The sequence below is a fragment of the Carassius carassius genome, chromosome 49, assembly GCF_963082965.1.
Source record: "Carassius carassius chromosome 49, fCarCar2.1, whole genome shotgun sequence".
NCBI classification, from domain to species: domain Eukaryota; kingdom Metazoa; phylum Chordata; class Actinopteri; order Cypriniformes; family Cyprinidae; genus Carassius; species Carassius carassius.
Genome location: NC_081803.1, coordinates 11056964 through 11078405, shown reverse-complemented (window position 1 = coordinate 11078405; position 21442 = coordinate 11056964). Strand labels below are relative to the sequence as shown.

At 35.2% G+C, this 21442-nt stretch overlaps 1 long non-coding RNA gene across 1 annotated transcript; it reads left to right on the top strand.

The window, feature by feature from the left end:
- The first annotated feature begins 19140 nt into the window (after positions 1–19140).
- Positions 19141–20519, top strand: LOC132132933 (uncharacterized). Its single transcript, XR_009429109.1, has 3 exons — positions 19141–19511; positions 19887–20006; positions 20290–20519. It is a non-coding gene; the product is annotated as an uncharacterized LOC132132933 (long non-coding RNA).
- The last annotated feature ends 923 nt before the right edge of the window (positions 20520–21442 follow it).

Genomic DNA, 21442 nt, shown 5'->3' with positions numbered 1-21442 from the left:
TCATCTCCACTGACAGGGAACATTGTGCTGCTGATCTAGTCTTTTTTATTTTGTGGTCAAGGAATCTATCCAAGGAAATCTTTGGTGTTTTGAAAGCATTACTTTATGGTTTATGATGAAATGATTTGTATGTGTTGTACAGGAAGATTTAAATTTTAAATTTGAATCATAAGAAGTGCAGGATGGAAAAGCAAATCAATCAAATCAATTACATTCAATGAAGCTAATCTACTCTGTGGTGCTGATTATAAAGCTGATTATATGCATTAAATGCTCATTATATGTACTTTGTTTAGATCTGAAATATTAGGATTCACAGCTTCCTCTTCATGCACAACAATCATCGAAAGGTTAGTGTATCAATCAATAAATACTTAATTCTTGTCCTGTCTGTGGCTGTAGGAGCCTTCATGTTAGTGTGCCACGTGCCATGATTACCTGCTGCATCCACAAAGTTCAGTTCATGCTCAGCTGCAGGCCATTTCATTGTCTATTGATTTCTGCTTATCTGTAGCAGTGGTGGACTGCAGTACAATCCTCAGCTCATGAGGGCATTAATAGCTTGCAAATGTCTACTTGGATTTTAAAACAGTTTTAATTTATGTCAGTCAGTAATAAAAGTAATATTGGCTATAACAAACTTGCCAAATATTATATTTATACAGTATGTGTGTGGGGAGAAAATATAAAAAATCTATATTCTATACAGTTTTGTCTCAACATATTAAAAACAAAACACTAGAAACTAAAATATTGTTTTTACAAAGCATATGTTATGATAAATGAACATTCTAATCAACATGAAATTAAACAGCAGTGTTATATTATTATTCATGTTAATAACTAAATTTAAGTGAGCATTAGATGACATTAAGAAAAGGTGATATTGTAAAAAGACTTGAAAAGTCATGAAGTTTGAGATTTGTCTCATCTTTTGTGAATTTGATTTGTCAGTGTATAATGGCTTACTGTACATCTTAATCCGTTCATCATACAAAGACATAGTAGTGTAGACAATATACCAGTCAAATGTTATAGATGAATTTCATGATAGCTTCACATCCTTTTTTAGATTGAACATTTTGGGTCTCATTGACTTTCACTGTACGGACAAAAACAGTTACACATTCCTCAAAATATTTTCTTTTGTGTTGCACAGAAGATAGAAAGTCATGCAGAATTGGAACAACATGGTGAAAGGTCTTTCATCTTAGATTAACTGTGGCTAACTTTAACTTTTCAAAAGCTTGTTTGCTAGAAAAATGTTGCTTTGCAAGATAAATCTGTTTTTCTTTACTGGTTTATAGTAGTTGCTTGAAGAACATACTATTTATGTTTTCCATCATCTTTTATCATATTTTCATCGCTTAGGCATGTTGGCCAAAAACTGCCCTCAGTTCAACCCATGGCATTCTCTTCCTCCCATCTGCATAGATCTAATGTGTATGACATTTTAAACCATGTATGTAAAGTTATCACAGAGGAATTCTACTAAATTAATGTCATGATTTTAGTTCCAGCACCAATTACTGTACATGATGATGAATTGTCAGGTCTTAGTGAAGTGGCTGACTGTATACAGACAAGATAAGGGCTTCACCTCCTATAAAAGCATGATCGCATTGCAAAAATCCTCCCTAAACATATTTCTGATGGCCTTCTAGGACCCCTGCTGTCTCACTCCCACGCTTGGATTTGTAAAAACTTACAAAAATAACAGGTGTTATTAGAGTTTATAATAAAAAGGACGTAAGTGCTTGTGTGACAGACTGTTTAAAAAAAATCTTTTCAACCTTCTTTTTGAAAACCCACTCTGGCTTTTCTTGTTTGAGGATGGTTAACCTCACCAAAACCTCTTCAACAGCTGTCCGATTCACTTCCTACATCGGATGAACTCCAAGGATGTGTCAGCCTCTGTATAAAGACCGTCTCTGAATGGAACAGAGGAGTTACCAGCTTTGATATCTGATATACTGCACAGCCGGAGAATTTGTCCCCTGCCCTTTAGTTACCGACAATTCACATTATATTTTATTCCTGCTGGTGCGTTAAACAAATGTGACGAGGAGAGAAATGATAAATGATGAGATATGCTTCCTCTGCCTCGCTAAACAAAGTCATCAATGCATAGAACGGAAATAGTTAGCTTGTGTTCAACATGTGGACTGGACTCATATGGCACACATATTTTGTAAAAACCAAACCTGCAAAGACAGCAGTTTGAACATATTTCTGGGGCATCAACCATTCAGATGTTCAAACTCAGACGAGGAAACTTTATTTATTATAACTTGGTCATCAAAAACAAAACTAACTATTTCTTAAAATGTTGAGAATGGAATGTTGTGTTTTATTTCATTTATAGCCTACAATTAGCTTTTTCCTTCTGCCAAGTGTATTTAGGCTTCAAAATTCATGGAAGTTGTGTTTTTCTGCAGTTATTCAAAATAAGTATATAAAGTAAAAAGTGTTTTACTGCCACCAGCTGGCCTGGAGTGTGTGGAATCGTAAGGAAGGGCATACAGCATTAGAACAACACAAGTGTGAGTAAATAATGACTTCATTGCCATTTTTGGGTGAACTATCCCTTTAATTATACACTATTCAATTGAATGTTTGCGTGAGCACTTAAATCCTTTTATCTGGACTAGTTTCTTTATGATATTTGATAATGTATAATTTTTTTTGTCTATAATCACATTTAAGTAAAACGTGTAGGGCCCCACTTCTCTTAGATATTGCTCTTTTTTCTTTCTTCTCTTTTATACGCTATACTGTCTCATCATAATCACAATACATACACTTCCTTTATCTCTCTTTCATATTCTTAATACCTATGAAGCCTAGTGATTATTTTGTCTTATCTATTGCTAATAATTAGTGTTTTTTTCCACCAAAATGTAGACACTTCCTGGAAGGTGATGCTTAAGGAGCCGACATTTGTCAAAGGAATATTACTTTTTCATGCTTTATGAGATACTTTAACATTGTTAATGAAGGAATTTAATAAAATGTAATAAAATATAACAATGAAGAAAATTATAAAACTAAACAGATCAAGAAAAAAGACCTGGATTTGCTAGTTTTTATGGCAATATCTAATCAAATCAAATCAAATCAAAGTTCACTAAAGATATTGTACTTAAGGAAAACCATTTGCATGATTTACAGAGTTACATTTAGTTTAGTGCTATTTGGAATGCCTTCGCCATGACATGTTTGTGTGTGTGTGTGCTGCTTCTTGCATTTCCTATAAACAAATCCCCAGGTTTTATATTTCTTATATATTTTGGTTGCATTATAAGCCACTGGCAGTGAAGGGCACATGGAGGAAGAGCTCGGTGGTTTAAAGTTGGATACTTAGTTTCCTGTTGTTTACAGTAGCCAGGCCAGACTCAATAGAAAATCACCACTCAAACCACATATCCATCTAATTTCGGATGAGTATGGGTGGATCTCACAAAGAAACAGATTGCATGATGCTTTCATGTACGCCTTTCCTCTGCGTGATGTGTTTTCATTGCCTGACAATCAGTCCTGTGACCTAAACATGCTCACAAGCGCAAACCAAACAATGTGCTCCGCTCAGAAAATCCCTGCACCGCAGCAGGGCACTGGAGATGTTTCCTGCTCTGCCAGAGTGACCGTAGCCACATCATCAATGCCAGCTTGCTGTTTCGGTACTATGGGGTTTGACCGAGACAAACTCAGTTCAGTATAGTCAAAGTATTGTGGTTTCTGATGGCCCTCCGTTCCTGATACGCTTCCTGGATCCACCCAAAGTGGAAAACTAGCAACCACACCCTGAAGTGACCAAAACAACACAGCACGGCATCATGGGAACCACCCCAGTGCACATGGCCACACTTCCGGAAAAGCTTTCCACAACTTCCCAAACACTCCCACAGATATTAATAACTTTTACCCATTTTCCTGGTCTCAGAGGAGTGAGATATTCTCTCTCCACCATACTTTCTTCTTTCAAAGATGCCAAAATCTCTCCCTCCTCTACTACCTCCTGCCTCTGTCTGTGGTTTCCTTCCAGTAGTGCAATAATAACAAGCTCAGCTTTTCCCTTGATGCACCTGGAGCAAAGTGTTTTACTGACACGCTCTACGGGATGGATCTATAAGAATAAAAGGAGACTTACACAGGTGGCGATTGCTTTGGACAGTCCAGTCAGCCAAATCTTTGTGTTGTGATGTATTTATTAGGGTTCGTGTGAATCTACAGTATCATGTCAGCAAGATTCGAACACTCAATCACTCAAGGGCAGATGAGGTTTCATCTCACCATCACCCTCTGTTTGATGTTTATCAGACATCTGTGAGTGAGCACACCCTTAACCTCTTGCCAGATCCCTCTCTGGGTTTTGGCAGTTCATTCTAATAGAGAAGTGAATAAATATTGACACTTGCTGTGAATTCCACGGGTTCCTTAACTGATGTAATGTTAACACTATAGGAATAACACAAGATTCATTACCAGGGTTTTTCTTTATTTTGGCATAATCTTTCACTGCTGGATGCAATGTCTCAAATTTTATATAGGCTTATGTATTATTGGCAATGATTCTAAAAGAAATTTATTATGAAATTATTATTTATTCTGAAAGCCATCATTTTTCCAGAATTATTATGTTTATTATTTTAGATCCTAATAGATTCTCATTACATCAGAACACATTACATCAATGTCTTACAGGGATGTGTGCTATTTAGAATTAAACTGAGAATGTTTTGTGCATTAATTTCAAATCAAATTTGAAATTTGAAATTTGAAAAGCAAACAGTATTCAGAATAGCAATTTTTTTAATTGAAATCGAAAAAAATTCATCCAAAATATTTAAAAAGGAAAGCTAATCAAGACCTTGTTTGAATGTTAAAAAAAAAAGAAAAAAAGCTTTGAACGTTGATTGTTTGTATGATAGATTTGATATATTTCATTATATTTAAAAGATTAACTTTTGTGGATCAGGGTGGAAGAACACTTCCCAGTGTTTCCCTTTTCCCAAAATGCAACTGTGTTTGAACTGCAATCTGATTTGTTCCAGAACAAAAGAGAAGCTACCACAAGCTCACCGGGAGTACAGTACGAATATGGAAAAAGTGTACTATCAAAGTCCCGTTCAGACATTAAAAAGACACAATCTGTAATGTTCCTACTTGTACCGATTTCTTGGCAGCACTAAATGCAAAAAGTGTCAAATCTTTTTAACAAGTCTCAAACTGACAAGGGACCAGTATGTGATCAGCAGTGTGTTTCTGCCAGACGGCAAATTAAAGAGAGGAGGAAGGGTGGACTTTGAATGAAGAGAGAAAATAAACTCAATGCTGGACAACAATAGCTGAATATTTTTATATAGTGAAGAGGAAAGCACTGGACTTTGCTTATTAACACATGAAAGACAAGTCCAAAGAATGAAGTGTTTCTTGATTCTTTTCTTAAATAGCATTGTAGAAAATTGGTTGGCAATTTTTTTGTCTGGCTAGATGTTTCATTCTTTCCTTGCACTGAAACGTATGATCTCACATGAGTTTCACAGTAAAATCTGTCAAATAGGAGTCAAGCCTTTACAGTTTACTGACTTTATGCAGCCATATTTTTGGTGTGTGCAGTATCCAAAAATATTTTCAGCTGATATTTTTAGTATGTCAGCGTGAGTGCGTAACCCAGGAGTGGTCAGCTTCTGATGTGTGCAAGGCCTGCTGCCGTATTTAGAGTGAAAACACCATGCAGTGTTTTACCAGATCATCGCACACTATCCCCACTGCAAATTAGAGCCTGTGCTGTTCCCCGGCTTTTTAAAGTCTCTTTCTTTAGTGCAGTTAAATGAAAACAGACCAATGTGGCAAATCTCTATACAAACACACAGTGCACATACTGTACAAAGTCATGCATGCACACAAATGAAGTTTCATGACTGCATACAGAAGCAAAGCCCATCATGCCTCAGTAATGAATAAAATCTATTATGGTTTCTTTTGTGGGATGTGGATGCAGTTATATTAAAGATTCGGAGTGATGCCAGACCATGAGAGTTGCTGTGAAATTAAATTCTGTACATTTTCCAAAAGGCAGTGGTGCACAGCCACCCACTCTGAAGTGTTAATCAATGTTAATGCTTGGCTGCAGAAACTGGTGTGTATTTTATGTCAATTAGCAGTTACCTTAGGGAAATATGAATCATTACTGCAGTATGATTGGACATTTGTGCAATAGTTTGATTCCCTGTACATGAATAAGGATCCTCTTACACAAAACTTAAGAATCATTCAGAGTGGACAGAGTGTTTTGAGATTACATTTAGGTTCATTTAGCTTTTGAAAACAAATCTTATACAAACATGACCATCTTGCAAGAAAAAAAGGTAGTTCGCCAAAAATGTTGGATCTGAATCACTGACAAAGTGAATCAACTTTGAATCAACAGAATCAGATGAATGAGTCATTAAGACTGGGTTCATGAACTCAATCAACCAATTCACTGAAAAGATCTGACTCACTCAAAAGAATCTTTTGTTACAGACATTGCTTCCTCTCTCAAACTCAAATTTTCAGTGAACTGACTTGGAAAGCACTGTACAAGTTGCACAGACAACTTTTATGGTAGTCAAGCTCCAAAATGACAAAAAGCACCATAAAAATATTGATGGTTCTTTTTTTTTTTTTTTTTTATCATTTTGGAGCATGACTGCCCCAGTTCCCTCATTTGTTTTCATTATATTGCACATTGTGACCTTTTGTGTTTCACATAAAGGTTTGGAACAACATTGGGGTGAGTAAATGATGACAGAATGTTCATTTTTGGGTGAAAGATCAAATTTTGTTCTAGCAAATTTATGGAGTCTCTTATACTCACCAAGGTTGCATTTATTTAATTAACCAAATCAGTAAAAAAAACAAATTATTATTACAATTTCAAATGACTGTTTTCTGTTTAAATATATTTTTCAAATATTTTATATCAAGCAAAGTTGAATTTATGACGAGCATGAAAGTTTTCTTAAAAAAAAACATTTAAAAAATCTTAATTATTCTAAACTTTTGACCGGTAGTGTATATTGTTTTATATATTTTTATAATGGACAAATTATACACACACAAAACCCTTGGCTTAACAAGAACCGGAGATTAAATTCTCATCGAAAGCAGAAGTTGTTATGTATTCTGGTGAAATCATTAACATCAAGCATTGCAAAGGGAAAACCATAACCTTTCTCTTAGTTGTATTAAGAGTTATATACGCTATATACAATTCTAGCTCAGTTAAAATCCAGTGCATAGATGTGAAAGTATGAAAGAGTGATAGTACTGTAATGAGGCTACAAAAAAACATCATAAAATGACGGCTGGGATAAAGTAGGTGCTAATGACAGTGGAAAGCTCAACCTCCTCTGTTAATGTGCTTTTATGGGGCTAAAAGAGGCTGCTTTTGTGGGGCTAAAAGAGGCTACTTTTACTATGACATTATGGTTTTTGTGTGTGTGCGATCTCATTTGCTGGTTTTACAGGAACACCTTCAGTTCTGCCAGACTGAAGTTCACTCGTTTTTCAGAATCAAAGGACTCGATTTGGCAAGGAGGCTGCACTCCCTACTGTGTGCTGGTACCTTAGTCCTCTCACTCGAGCTGCAGACAGGCATCAATCAAACCTCGGCTCGGGGCTCCTGCCATGAGACAGAGACTGAAAGAGAAAGCGAAGGGAGGAATGAGAGATGTGGGACAGAGTATAGAACAGAGGTGATTGAGAGTTGGCTTTCCTCGCAGGCTTTTCTGGCATCTCTTAAACATATCATGCAAAACACTCTCTGTCATGCCAAGATTCTCCCCACTTCCCATGCTGGTGTCCTTCACAACCTCCTCACGCAGTCTGCCTCTCTCTCTCTCTGCTGACTATAGGGCCAGGTCAGTGCTCTTGTCAGAGCCAACTCACAAACACTTCATGCAACACTCTGAGAGCCTTTAAAAATCTATGCTTTCTGTTGAGTAATTGCAATTCACCACATGTTGTGTGGTCATTGTTCAAGCAGTAAATCTGCAAGTACTGTGAATAATTTTACAGTGATGACAGATACTGCATTGTAAGATATTGTAAGATGGTTCACTTGTTTTTCTGACCTCCAAATTAACGTTTTCTTTTTAAATAATTATTAACTATATTATGTATTTGTTTATGTTTATGTATGTACTTACTTACAAAGCTTGATCTTTGTTTGCATTTCAAACATATATGAAAACCTGCCACATAAGAAAAAAATAAAATAAAAACATACTTTTTGTCATGATTATGAAATAAAAAGACGTAAACATGAGATTTTATAGTTATGGTATAAAGAGTCATATATATACTATGTCATAATTTTTTTATCATTATTTTGAGTTTTTGTGTCATAACTTCAATTTTATTTCATTTAATTTCAAAGGTCACGTTTTTAGTGTTTTTTGAAGCTTTTTTGAAGCTTTGATTGTGTTCATGTTTCGCGTGTAAAAAAAACAGTATTCTTCACACAATTCACTTATCTGTATACCGCTGTTTTCATCGTCATAAAAACGGGCTGATGACTTCCTTGTTCTATGAAGCCCCTCCTTCAGAAATACGTAACTAGATAGTTTTGGAGTAGTTTTGAGAAGCAAGTGGGCAGGATTTGTTTTGAAAACCTGGCAACCCTGATCTGAACGCACGTGCTGGAGATGTACTTCTAATCACAGAACGCCTTTACTGATGAGATGCGCATGAAAATCGCATTCAATTTTTTGCACAGCCCTAACATCTAGTTAACAAAGCTAAACAGCGTTGCCCTTTGTGTAATAAGTTACAGAAACTGTTAAACGCACAAACTTAAATAATAAAATACACTTACTGGTTGTGGTCCATAAACAACGCCTTCTCCAGACAAAGAGGGAACTGCTCCATCTTTCAAGAATAATCTTTGTGCGAATCCGACATTAAACTGATTGAGACTGAGGAAGCTGTCCTCAGCAAAATGTGCTGCACATAGATTTACATGTGGATTATAATTTTCGGGAACCGAGTTAAACATAAATTGTAACCATTGATCTCTAAGTACAGCGTCCCTGGGAACGCCAAACAAAGATGATTGGACTCAGAGATGAAAATAACAGCGTTTCAACGACATGGCGACAAAAGCACTCTTCAAACGCAACTCTTCCTTCTTCTCCGTGGGAGCGCAACAAGACCACGCCCCCTTTTTGTGTATTCCTGTGGGCGGAGGTTAGTCAAAAAACTGTTTTAGTGACGTCATTACTGCAGGAACTAGAGGGATGTAGTCCAAACTGGTCGTTCGTTGTAGGCGAATTCTGTTAAATAAAATACCTCGCTTGGCATTGAACTTTGAGCTTTATAATTTTACAGATATTATGTAACTCTAACAACAACATTACACACTAACTAAAGTTTGAAACATGGGATCACGAAGAACGGGACCTTTAATATATTTATAAGGCACTTAACAACTGCACATGTAAACCAAAAAATCAACATACAAATACACAAAATACAATAAAACATAAAACAAAATAACCCAACTTTTTAAAAGCTAATAAAAAGAGCTTAGTATTTATATAGATTTATGCAATATTCAAAAGGCATTATCGCATTATTTTCACTTTTTTTGTGTCATAATTTCAACCTTTTATAATATATCTCATAATGATTAATTGACTCTCATAATTGACTTTTTACCTCTCAATTTTTATGTTTCTTAAATGGGCTTTTATAAACATAAATCATCTAGAAAGTTAATAAGATAATTCTGAGAAACATCATTTGTTTGCAGATAGCATTTGTTAAACAGTTTTCACTCCGAATTATTAACATAGAATTGTCAAGTAACACATTGAAATAAATGTGAAATTTTGAAGTAGAAAGAATGTATATACTGTATATACAGTATTATAGGAAAATACCTAAACAACCCAGAGAAAACACTGACATCAGTCCACATCAGTGCTCTTAGTCTCTCAGAAAACATGATGCCGTTAGGGGAGAGACAGACAAATCAAAGGAGGGGAAGAGATTGTGGAGAGTCTGCTAAAAAGATGATCTGGACACTAAAATAGGAACCACCTGCGGGTCGCTGTGGTAATTTTTCTCACTGCACACTGGGATGAAACATCGGATTGATTACTTAAACTATCCTCTGAACTTGCAGTCCTTGGGGTGTTTTTATTTTTCAACCCAAAATGAACTCAAAATTAAGAGTTTCAACCACAGACACTTTTTAGCAGAGCCAAAGAGATTATCCTCCAGATTTTGGCTCTATACTTGAATGCTTTTTGGCTTCCTTTCTCAGCTCCTTTTCCTGCCCCTCCCTGCTAAAAAACTTCACTTTTTTATGTCTAAAGACAAGTATAAGTTTACAAAATCTATTATTAAAGTGCTTAACAGATTTAAGAAATGATTAAAATAAGTTAAACTCTACTGACAGCACCTGTGACATGCTGTTATTTATCACAGATAATAATTTTGACTCATCCCTCCATACATATAATCAAAATAACACAAAAACCCTGATACACTTACTTACAATCGAAGTTTATAGATCAAGGTATTTCAGAGAGTGTGGAGCATATAGTAGTTGTAAAGCACACCAATTCTTAATGTTATTTTAGTTATTTAAGTTTATTCTAGGCAGATGAACTTCTATGTTCTTGATACTGTATCATCCCAGTATAATTGTGTAAATATTCCTGATTGAGCTGTACATTTTGCAAAGCATTATGGGTATACGAAGTTCTGCATTCATATTCCAAATTAGGAAATCGTTATGTGGCCAAAGACAGTTATGGGAAACACATTGATTAGTTCACTTCCCTAGTCTTCAGTTCATTTGTCATGTGACAGACACAATGAACGAATCATTTTTGAACGACCAATAACTTGTTCACTTCTAAACGATACAATGTTAATTTGTGGGCGATTTTTTTTTTCTGTACAAATAGTTCCTTTTTTCATTCTTAGCATATTTTGAGATAATTACCACATTTGCCAGCCATTTGCATAAAATTTGTTGCGTTTAACAATGCAAGGTGCAGCGCAGTGAAATAAAAAACTATCAGTCAAACTAAATCACATTCTATGTGACTCTTGTACGGCCATTTAACAGCTAACTAAAATTAGATAACTTAATGTCATTTTAGTGGTAATCAACATTATGTCATACAGTAGATGCGACCAGTAGGCTACAGTTCAATCATTGCGTACCATGTCCCTGTAATATTACCATACAAAATATACGTCTACACAACATGAAGCATCTTACGAATTTAACTTTCTGTAGATTTGAAATGCCTTTTAGAACTGCTTACTCTGAGGTTTATAAAATGTAAAATGCGGTCCGTGTGAAACTGTGGTGGTTTTTCCTGTGTTGTCTCACACACAATGGAGCAGGTGAACCAATGTGTGTGTTCTGTATTTGATGTGTTGTTGCCACATCATAAGACTGTGTGTGAGACCTTTTGACCACAACACACTTACTTGGAGTTTGTGATCATTAGATGGTTTTTAGGAGTGTTTCTTCCAGCTCTACCTCTGTTTAATGTCCCATCATGCTCAGTAAATTGACAGGCCTCAACACCCACTCTCATTCCCCACACACACACACACACACACACACACACACACACACACACACACACACACACACACACACACACACACACACACACAACAATTCACTGCAATTTGTGGGTTGGGGCCAGGGGACTCATAAAAAGACCACCTTTATGGATTTAATCAGATCTGTGGTAAACACCCAAAAGCACAAGAGACTCCAATGTGGGATATCTGAGTATTTTCTTTCAAAAATTGTTTTGTGCAATATTTAGGACTGGTGTAAAATATATTTGGAAATAAATACAAATCAGACTAGGTACAAAGAAAATACTTATATGTGTTTCATTTCATATTGGTTTGTGGGTTTAACTCGTGTTTCAAGATCCATGTTCTACCTCAGACCTTTTATGTAAAAGCTGTGAAAAATTACATTCAAATTTGATACATCAAAATTATTTTCAGCTATTAGTTCCTGCGTGGGCTCAGACCAGTGTTGTTGCTAAAACTATAATTATTAAAAATAGATTTCAGCTGAAATAAAGTTTAATATAAATATTGAATAAACAAATTTGATTATCAAATAATAAGATCATAATCAAAATGAATTAAGGCTCATTTAAAAATTACTGAATCTTAAAAGACTAATAAAGACAAATTTAGCATACTGATAAATATAATAGTATATAAAAAAATGTAAAATAACACTGGCCCAAACTAAATCAGTACACGATATTCATTTTCTATGCTGATTTTGCAGAATTCTATTAAACAGACTGTAAAACATGTTGCCCAAAATAGAATACATTCTTATTCGTAGCTAAAATATTCAATAAATGATCATGCAGAGGGCAGGAGATGTGAAGAAATAGGAGATGTGTTCCAACCCATTAATGAAATCTACACAGGTTTCTTAGGCCTTGTCATATGTTTTATTGTCCTTAATATATCGTTAAAACATTACAGAAACAATTTCCTATCAGTCCAGCTGGATGAGGAAAGTCTGCACATGTGAATTCATAGCCCCGTTCATCCATATGCTGACCATATTTAATTACACAGAGTGTGACTATAGAGCACAACTTTCTCATTCTTCATTAATACTTTGTTTCCAACAATTTCCTGTCTTGTGTTCAATGTTCCACCTCTTTCTTTGCAGAGGGAGAGGAAATTAAGAGCTTTAGAGTTGCTGGTGAGTATCTTCCTCCATCCATTCATCATGAGAATGAGAGCAGAATGTCAGGTCAGTTCAAGGTAAATGGACAAAGTCTGATGTGTGTATAGAAAAAAAAAAATAGTTTGAGGAGATGCAGAATTTAATATTATATTCTTTTGTACAGCTTCAAACTTGCTACTTTTATTTTAAAGCAGACCGCATTTTAAAATATGACTGTAATTTCTGTTGAATGAAATACCTTAATTTACTTATTAAAACACTATTAATCCTACAAGATGGGAATGCTAATTTTCTACAAACTCAACAGCTTTATAATGAGGCTGTTCAATCACTTTCAATGGACCTCTTGTTTTACACTAAGTGAAAGACGGACACCAGATGTTAGAAACTTCCATCTATGGACTTGCTCATATTGTGCCTATTATTAAAAAGGACATTTTGGTGCATATGAATTGGTTCTTCTTTCAATGCAAAGTGGCATCTGGTGTTTAGCAATAGAGCAGGATTGATCTTGCATGTTGACCGCATTAAATAATACAGCTTTCCACTCTTTTCTCCCAATGAGAAACATTCAAAAGAATCATATGTCAGTGTTAGTATTCCTTTAGTCATGTTCTGTGGCACTGAGTTTGGAAATCTGATTTAAACCTCTGACGACATTGAAGGTTTGACCAGGGGTGTAATGCACCTATTTTTAGACATGACCAAACACCATCTTACCAATTTTAAAACAACTAACTAAAGAGTAAGTGTAGTGGTACAGATTTGTCCATTAAAATTCGCATCCAGGTGTCTACTTTTAAACAAATTATGTAATTTTATTATCTAACAAGTCTTATACCGTTTGTGTGTCCATTTTGTTGTATAAAAATAAACTCCCCATTAAAAATTGTTGAAACATGTTTCTAAATGGCAGATTTCACTATTTGCTAGTAAATTTCACAAATAATTACAAAGAAACAGCAATTAATACATTAAATTAAACAAAATGTAAAAGCCGTTAAACTGAAATAGTATTTTCTTGTAAAACGTATTCCAATAATTGGTTTTATTTACAACTTTGAAAACATTGTTGCCTTCAAAATTTGAAATTTAGATAATAATTAGATGTTTTGATTCACCATTTGATGTTGACTCAGTACTGTAGGTGGCAACAAGTGCCTTTTCGTGTTATTAATTAATTAATTAATTAATAAATAATAATAATAAATATTAAATAACAAATACTTTTTCAATTATTAATAGCAATTTCTACTTGTTTAATTATTAATGTTGATTTGTTATTATTAATTGTAGTATTAAATTATTGTTTATTTGTTATTAATTTATTTATATGAATTGTATGAATTATACTTATTATGAGTTTTCATTTCTTCTCAGCCATATTTAAAAAGCAACTCTTTAAGTTGAGCTAATTTATAATTCTCATATCATTTACATTTTGACAATGAACATCCAGAAATGGAATATAAATCCAGGGTGTGTTTCTGTTACAGAATATGCTGGCAGTCAGTATCTAGATCCCAGTCTTTCCCAGAGTGCACTGCTTTAACTGACCAAACCCTTACGAGCCTCAGCGCTGCCATGGGTCTCCAACAGTCACGTTTAATCTTGATCGAGCTCTCTTTGTTTGTTATTTTTTGCCAGGGACTTCCAGCCTTGCCATGGAAACCCGATCTTACGTGGTTTCTGGTCTAATACATAGTGAAATATCACTGAAACAGTCTGCTGCATGATAATTACAGGCCTCAAATCAGAGGTCCCTGTGATGTGGACAGCTAGCCAACCTCTAAGTGGTACAGCAGATCTCCCAAATATTAAACCACTACCTTGCTTTTCCATCCTGGGCTATCTGTGTGTAGTGATGGGAAACTCAGCGGTGTATCACTGTGACTTCTGACTCTCAGGAGAAACCAAGAAGCAGACACACACTCTTCCACAGTTTAGCTCACCGAACACTCTTTATCTTCACTGATGTGGGGAGAGAGAATTATTAGACTTACAAAAATATAATGAGTACATGTATCTGTCCCATATGCCAAGAATGGGAACCAAAACGTACTGTAACCTCTAACAATCATAACCAGAGAAGCACAGCCAGTCAGCGGTTGTGTTTGAACTGAATTTAATGCCTGTGTGCATCCACAGATGTTGGCTGCAACTTTATGCTCTGTTGAGGATGAACTGCGACAGGAAAATAAATTTCAAATCTGTTGTGAGAATTTCCAGGATAATGTTAATAGCTTTGTTGCACTTTGCTTCCATATTGCAGGTTTTCCCAGAGTTTGCTAAGAAGATGCATCGCTGGTAAAAGAAATGACCCAGAATTTTCCCAGAATTTGCAGTTGTTTCGTTCAACTAAATGAAAAAACAAAAGATGTATCTATATAGAGCCTTATATATGGTACTTGCTTATTTATGTTTTAAGGTTAAAGGTTGTACATACTGTAGTTTCATATATTTTTTGTCTGTGTTTTTCAAAGATTATTGATCTGATGTTAATGCTCAGCCACTTAACTAGCTAAATGGAACATAGCTGGAGCTTTAAAGCATAGAAAAAATGAGTGTTGTGACTATAAATCCTCATATTTGTGGTTTTAAAAGGATATCTTGCCAGTATTTTTCATTTTGAAAGATACTTGGATTTAACAAGTGTGCCTTCTAGAACATATGTTTGTAGGCAAATGCATTTGTCCAAATATTTAGTTTGATTGTTCTGGATGAGGCAAAAAAATCAATTTACTAGATAAGTCATCTATAATGAATGGCCTATTTACATTCTTTAACGTCCACCCTGATTAACAAATCTTCTCTGTCAGAGGCGCACCCTAATGATGAAACAAAAGTAAACATCTGTAGTCTGAGCACTTTAACTAGATTCTACATTAGACTGTGAAGAGACATGTTGCTTTTGCTCCTTTTGGCCGCTTGCACCTGTTTTACTGTAAATGTAACATACTTAACATGGTGTTTTGATCTTAAATTTTAAGTCATTAGACATTTTTCTTTTCTGTGAACCACGCTTACAGCTGTAAACATGCTTTGAAATATATTTCTGTTCAAAGAAATACTTTTGAGTTCAACTATTTATTATTTATAACAATTTAATAAAAAGCTATTCCAGTTAATTTCTGGGACATTTTATCAGTTGTGTATTTCCTGTTAATCAGACCTATGACTTTGCTATTGATCTACAAGAACAATTTTGATCTGTCTCAATTGCTTTTTTTTCATCCTAATTCTTAAAAACAGATGAGCGATCTAAATCTCTAGATAGATGGTGATGTGTCCTTTTAGTTGACCTGTTTTGGGAGCCAAGCCGCCATGCAGTCCAGCAAACAGGGGAGTTTTCATGTTTTCAGAATTGCTCTTGACCCACATCCAGCAGCATTTGAAGTTTCCTGTTGTTTTTCAGAGGCATGTGGTTTTCTCCAATGCACTTTTGATTGTTCCCACAATACTAATGTACCTATCCCAAAATACTCAATTCTTTGGGTTTCCATAATTGGTAGTTGTCATTACATGTTTACATAATTAGTTATCCATCCATTAAGTGAGTGCAAGCCACTTTTGCAAATAGACGTAAGCAGTATAAATGAGTGGTGGGAAATTTGATTTATCTCAGTGACTCGATTCTTTTGAATCAGCAAAAAGATTAATTCATAAGCAGTCACTGATGTAACATTATTCCATCAGTATATGGCGAGGTGTGTCTTTTTTATGACCGTTAAATAACAATGGTTAACGACTGATGGATCTTGATGGATTAAACTTGACTTTTATTAAAGTATATGAAAAAGACAACACTAGTAGCCTAAATATTTTAAGAGTTTAAACAGTTGCTTTTTTAAAGTTCCATAATATAGTTTTTACACATTCTTTCAACAATAGTCCCATTTAGTGCCGCTTAGAGGGTCATTCAGCTTCAAAACTGTGACTCAAAACAGCAACTCATCATTTGTTCAGTAGGTCCATCCAATTAAATTGTCCGTTATCTTGTTTGACTGACAACGGTTCACTCACTTAAAAGAATCATTCAAACCCGTACAAAACACCATTACAGACTTGTCAAAAACTGATTCAGATCATGCAATTTGTTAATAAAAACAGTCACTGTCAAATGTACGCTACTAAGATTATAAAAGCAGGCTTAGCATCACCATAGGCAAGCCAAGTAAGGATTTTAATCTTAAATGTGTCCATGTGCAGGATAGAGAAAATTCCCAAGGCTGTCCACCACAAATGTTTTTCACTGTCTTTCAAGTTTTCCTGCCGAACAGATATTCTCACTGAGACCTTTGCACGTCTCACACATCCTTCCTGAAGTTCAGAGGCCAGGCACTACTGTCGGAAATGGAGGAGCTGAATGAATTGGCCTCCTGCATTGACGGAAGTTGTAGCAGATCCATTTCCACCATTCTTGGGATCTAAGGACAAACATCTTTATCACCGAGGCACAACAATCTCTATAACAATAAACAGGAAGCAGGTGACATATCCATTTGCGTATTCTCTGGAACTTGTCCTTCCAATCTTTCCCTTTTTTGGCCATTTGTCATTTAACTTGGCAAAGCTGAGAGAATGACTGAGGTGGAGGATGACTTTAGCAATGCTGCCTGCTTTTTCAGTAGACCCTTTAAATCTCATTTATATGTCTTAATGGCAAGAATAGGCCCATAAAAGGGGGGAAATAAGGGCCCATGGATATGACCCCTGCGTGTGACCTTGCAGGACCTTGTCGAGTCTGGATCTGTTTTTTACTGAGTTCTGTTTTACTCTTGGACTGATAAGAAGTGATTAACATAGATAAGAAAACAGCAACACAATAAGGGTGAACTTTTGGCATATGATGCCAAAACTGCATACAGTTCACTGCATTATGTGTTCACTATACACACATCCACCTCCTTGCACACATACAATCACTCACAAAGCCATAATCATGGAACGCCATCAATACACATATTCTCACACACATATTTCAGTTCATGCACATGCACTCATACAGAATAACACACTTGTCTCTAACTCTAGTGCTTGTTCTAGCATAATGTTGAGTGACTAGGCACAATGCAGAAGAAAGGCCAAGTGTTGTCCAGAGTTTCTTTCTTTCCCACGGTGCTTTTCAAAGTCAAGGAACCACAGGGAAGGAAGCTGATGGGGAGGTTTGTCGCCTTGGCAGAGGCGGCCATGTTGATCTCCCCAAGCACAGTGCTGGACATAAAATGACTCATAGGACGTTCTCAGGATTTTGCACTTCCTGTTTTCAAAAAGCTCATTTTGGACTAATTTTTGTCTTGCAATATCACAATTCTATTGAATGTATACAGAACTGTTCAAAAGTATTCTGAAAGAAATCAATACTTTTATTAAAGTCACATTAAATTCATAAAGAGTGAAATTAAAGACATTTACATTATTTCACAAATTAATAATAAATGCTGTTTTTTTAAAGTACTCTAACAAAAAAGTATTCCACAAAATTATTTAGCAGAAGAACATTTAAAATTGATAATAATTAGAAATGTTTTTTGAGCAGCAAATCAGCATAATAGAATAAGTAATTGCTGTTGAAAATGAAATTTTAAAATGTATTAAATTAGAAACTGTTCCAATTTAATATATGCTAAGTGTAACATGGAGTCAGAGACTTTCGGATCCATATGCAGTACTTTATTATCACACAGTAAAAAACGCTGGGTTGTTTTTTTAACCTAACCCTTGGGTTACACATATTGGGTCAATGTGTTGGGTTATCTTAAAATTTGTTTGGTTTTTTAGTTTTAGTTTAACTATTTTTAGTTTAACTATTTTAGTTATAACCCAACTGTTGGGTTAAATATGTTTTCCGCTTCACTCCGTTCAAATTTTAATGGTCCAGTCAGCGACTCAGCGCGGACATCAGCGGCAGCCTGCATGATTATGAAGGGTAAGTAACTGTTAATATAATCGTATGATGTATATAACTGTTATAACATTAAGTAATGTGTCTGATACGTTAATTATTATTTTTTTATACGTTAAAAAAAGTTTGTATTCCCTTTAGTCCGTTTGTTTCCCCCAGAGAATCAGATCGATTGTAAATGAATGGTATTCCTGTTTGTTCGCCAGCATTAATACATTAAAAGATAAGCTGCAAAACTTTTTAGACAAGTATTACTTAAAGTTAATAAAAATGTCTGGTGAAATGTGAAAGTTTGACGAAATCATTAGAACTAAGCTAGAAAAGCCGCACAGACCATTTATCGGATCGGACCAGTGAAAGAAGCTGCTCTAGCGAGCTGAGCTCACACATCAGTCATGCGACAGACAACAAACTCCAGGAGAATCGTTTTGAATGAATCTGCAATTTTCTGTCATAAAAGTTCAAAACCCAGACGAAAGAAAAGCGCGCAGTCGTGAGCCAATCCGCTCTTTCAGCGAAAATTTATACCAGTGCCCCAAATTTACATAACGTTACTCCTACAACTAACCTTTAAGAGGAGAGCGTAAAACAGAAGCTATATTCGTCTTAGCGCACCAGCACTAATTAATTGTACAGTAAAAGTGTTTTAATGGTTTATTCATATTGAATATTGTTATGTATCTATTAGAATACCCTATAATTACAGCAATTTCTCTTATGAAGCTAGATTGATTGACATGTTTTTTAAACGTGTTGTACTAAATGTGTTTATACTTATGTTTTAGACAATGGACTTTTTTGTGAAGGAAAAATTACAACAATAGAATTTCTGCCTGTTAACTGAAACATTTCAAGGTAAGTAACCTATTTAAATGAATTATACATAAGTTTTCAATTTTACTTAGACCTATGACTTCCAAAAATTATGAAAAAAGACAAATGAGGTGAAATAAGTGTATTGTTGCATTCCGTCCAGCAAAGCTTCCATTCATTTACAGTTTACTTTTGTTCCTCCCTACAAGTCCAAATCAGTTAAAGGGTAAAGGGTGGTAAAATGTACTCACATCAGCCGCAAATATTGACACAAATTTTCTGGAGGGAGTGAAAACTGGTTTTAGTCTGTCTCTTAGTGCAAATGATAGTAGATCCCCACAAAGACTATAAAAAATTAAACTGTAAGCTTAGGTTTTTTTTTTACTTGTGCTTTCTCTGTACTTTTGTCATTTATAGGCCTTCGTGCAGAAATTGTCTTTTAAACCCTTCCTGCCATCTGCACCATACCACACAAATGGAAAAATGGTGTGCACATCATACACGGAAATGAAGCGGTCCTTCATTGACATTCAACCTGTAAGTAAAAGCAAAACTTACAATTACAGTGCCCTGTGTAGTCAAGTCACCTTTATTTATTTTGTATAAGACACACATTGTACAATACAAATCGTTCCAAGAAGATATTTGGGGAAAAAAAATGATGACAGAATTTTCATTTTTGGGTGAATTATCACTTTAACCAATTTAAATTCGCTATAGCTTTAACTCATTTAAATTCACTCATTTGTAAAGTGAGTGTATAAATGAAATATCATCTCAATGCATGTTAACAAAATTTTTTTTTTTTAATTCTTTTAAGGTTGGCACTAATTAGTGCTGTACTTGAATCATGAGACAAGCCAGAATCCACATGTCCTGGTGCTTGGTGACAAGGAAAACTCCTCCCAAGATTTTATTATTTTAAACGGGGAGGCGATGGAACAGGAGACGATACTACAAGCAGTCGATCTGTGTTTCAAACTTTTCTTTGTATATGACATCTACTACCTAAAGCCCTCTGCTCCCATTTGAGAGTTTTTGGAACACACAGTCTTTAATAGTCTCCTCCTTAAAAACTTTGTATTTAATAATCAGTAAAAAACTTTTTTATTTTATTGATCATCAGTAGGTCCAGCAGTATATTTTTTTATTATTATTACCTGATTTTATGATTATTTTTTGTTTTATTATTATATGTTATGTTCATTTTATTTGAAAGTCGTAACATTTGCCAAGTATGGTAACCCATCGGAATTGGTTCTCTGCATTTAACCCATCCAAGTGCACACACACACACAGCAGTGAGAAGTGAACACACTGTGAACACACACCCGGAGCAGTGGGCAGCTATAGATCCAGCGCCCGGGGAGCAACTGGGGGTTCAGTGCCTTGCTAAAGGGCACTTCAGTCATGAGTATTGAGGGTGGAAAAGAGCGCCGTTCATTCACTCCCCCCACCTACAACTCCTGCCTGCACCGAGACTCAAACCTGCAACTTTCGGGTTACAGGTCCAACTCTCTAACCATTAGGCCACAGCTGTGAATTGTATTTGCACATTTGTGTGTTTCGATATGAATATGAATTGACACATTTGTACATCTTGAAAATGTCAGATGTCAGTTTAAATAAAATATATTCGTAAATGTGTTATTTACATATTAAAATAAAATCTGTAATTTACAACAAAGTAGTTTCAAAATATGGTTGTATTAAGTATTTTTTTTATAAAAATACTGATGTTAATTAATATAAATAATTAACTCAACTGTTGGGTAACTTTTAACCCAACAGGATTTTAACCCAATGGGTTGGGTTGAAATAACCCACAGATGGGAAGGTGCTATACCAACCCATAGTTGGGTTACAGGTTGGGTTATTTTTAACCCAACATTTTTTAGTGTGCAGAGTGGTCAAACAGGCAATGATCAGAGGACATTGTCATGTATGTCAAGGGGTATCCAAAATGAAATGGA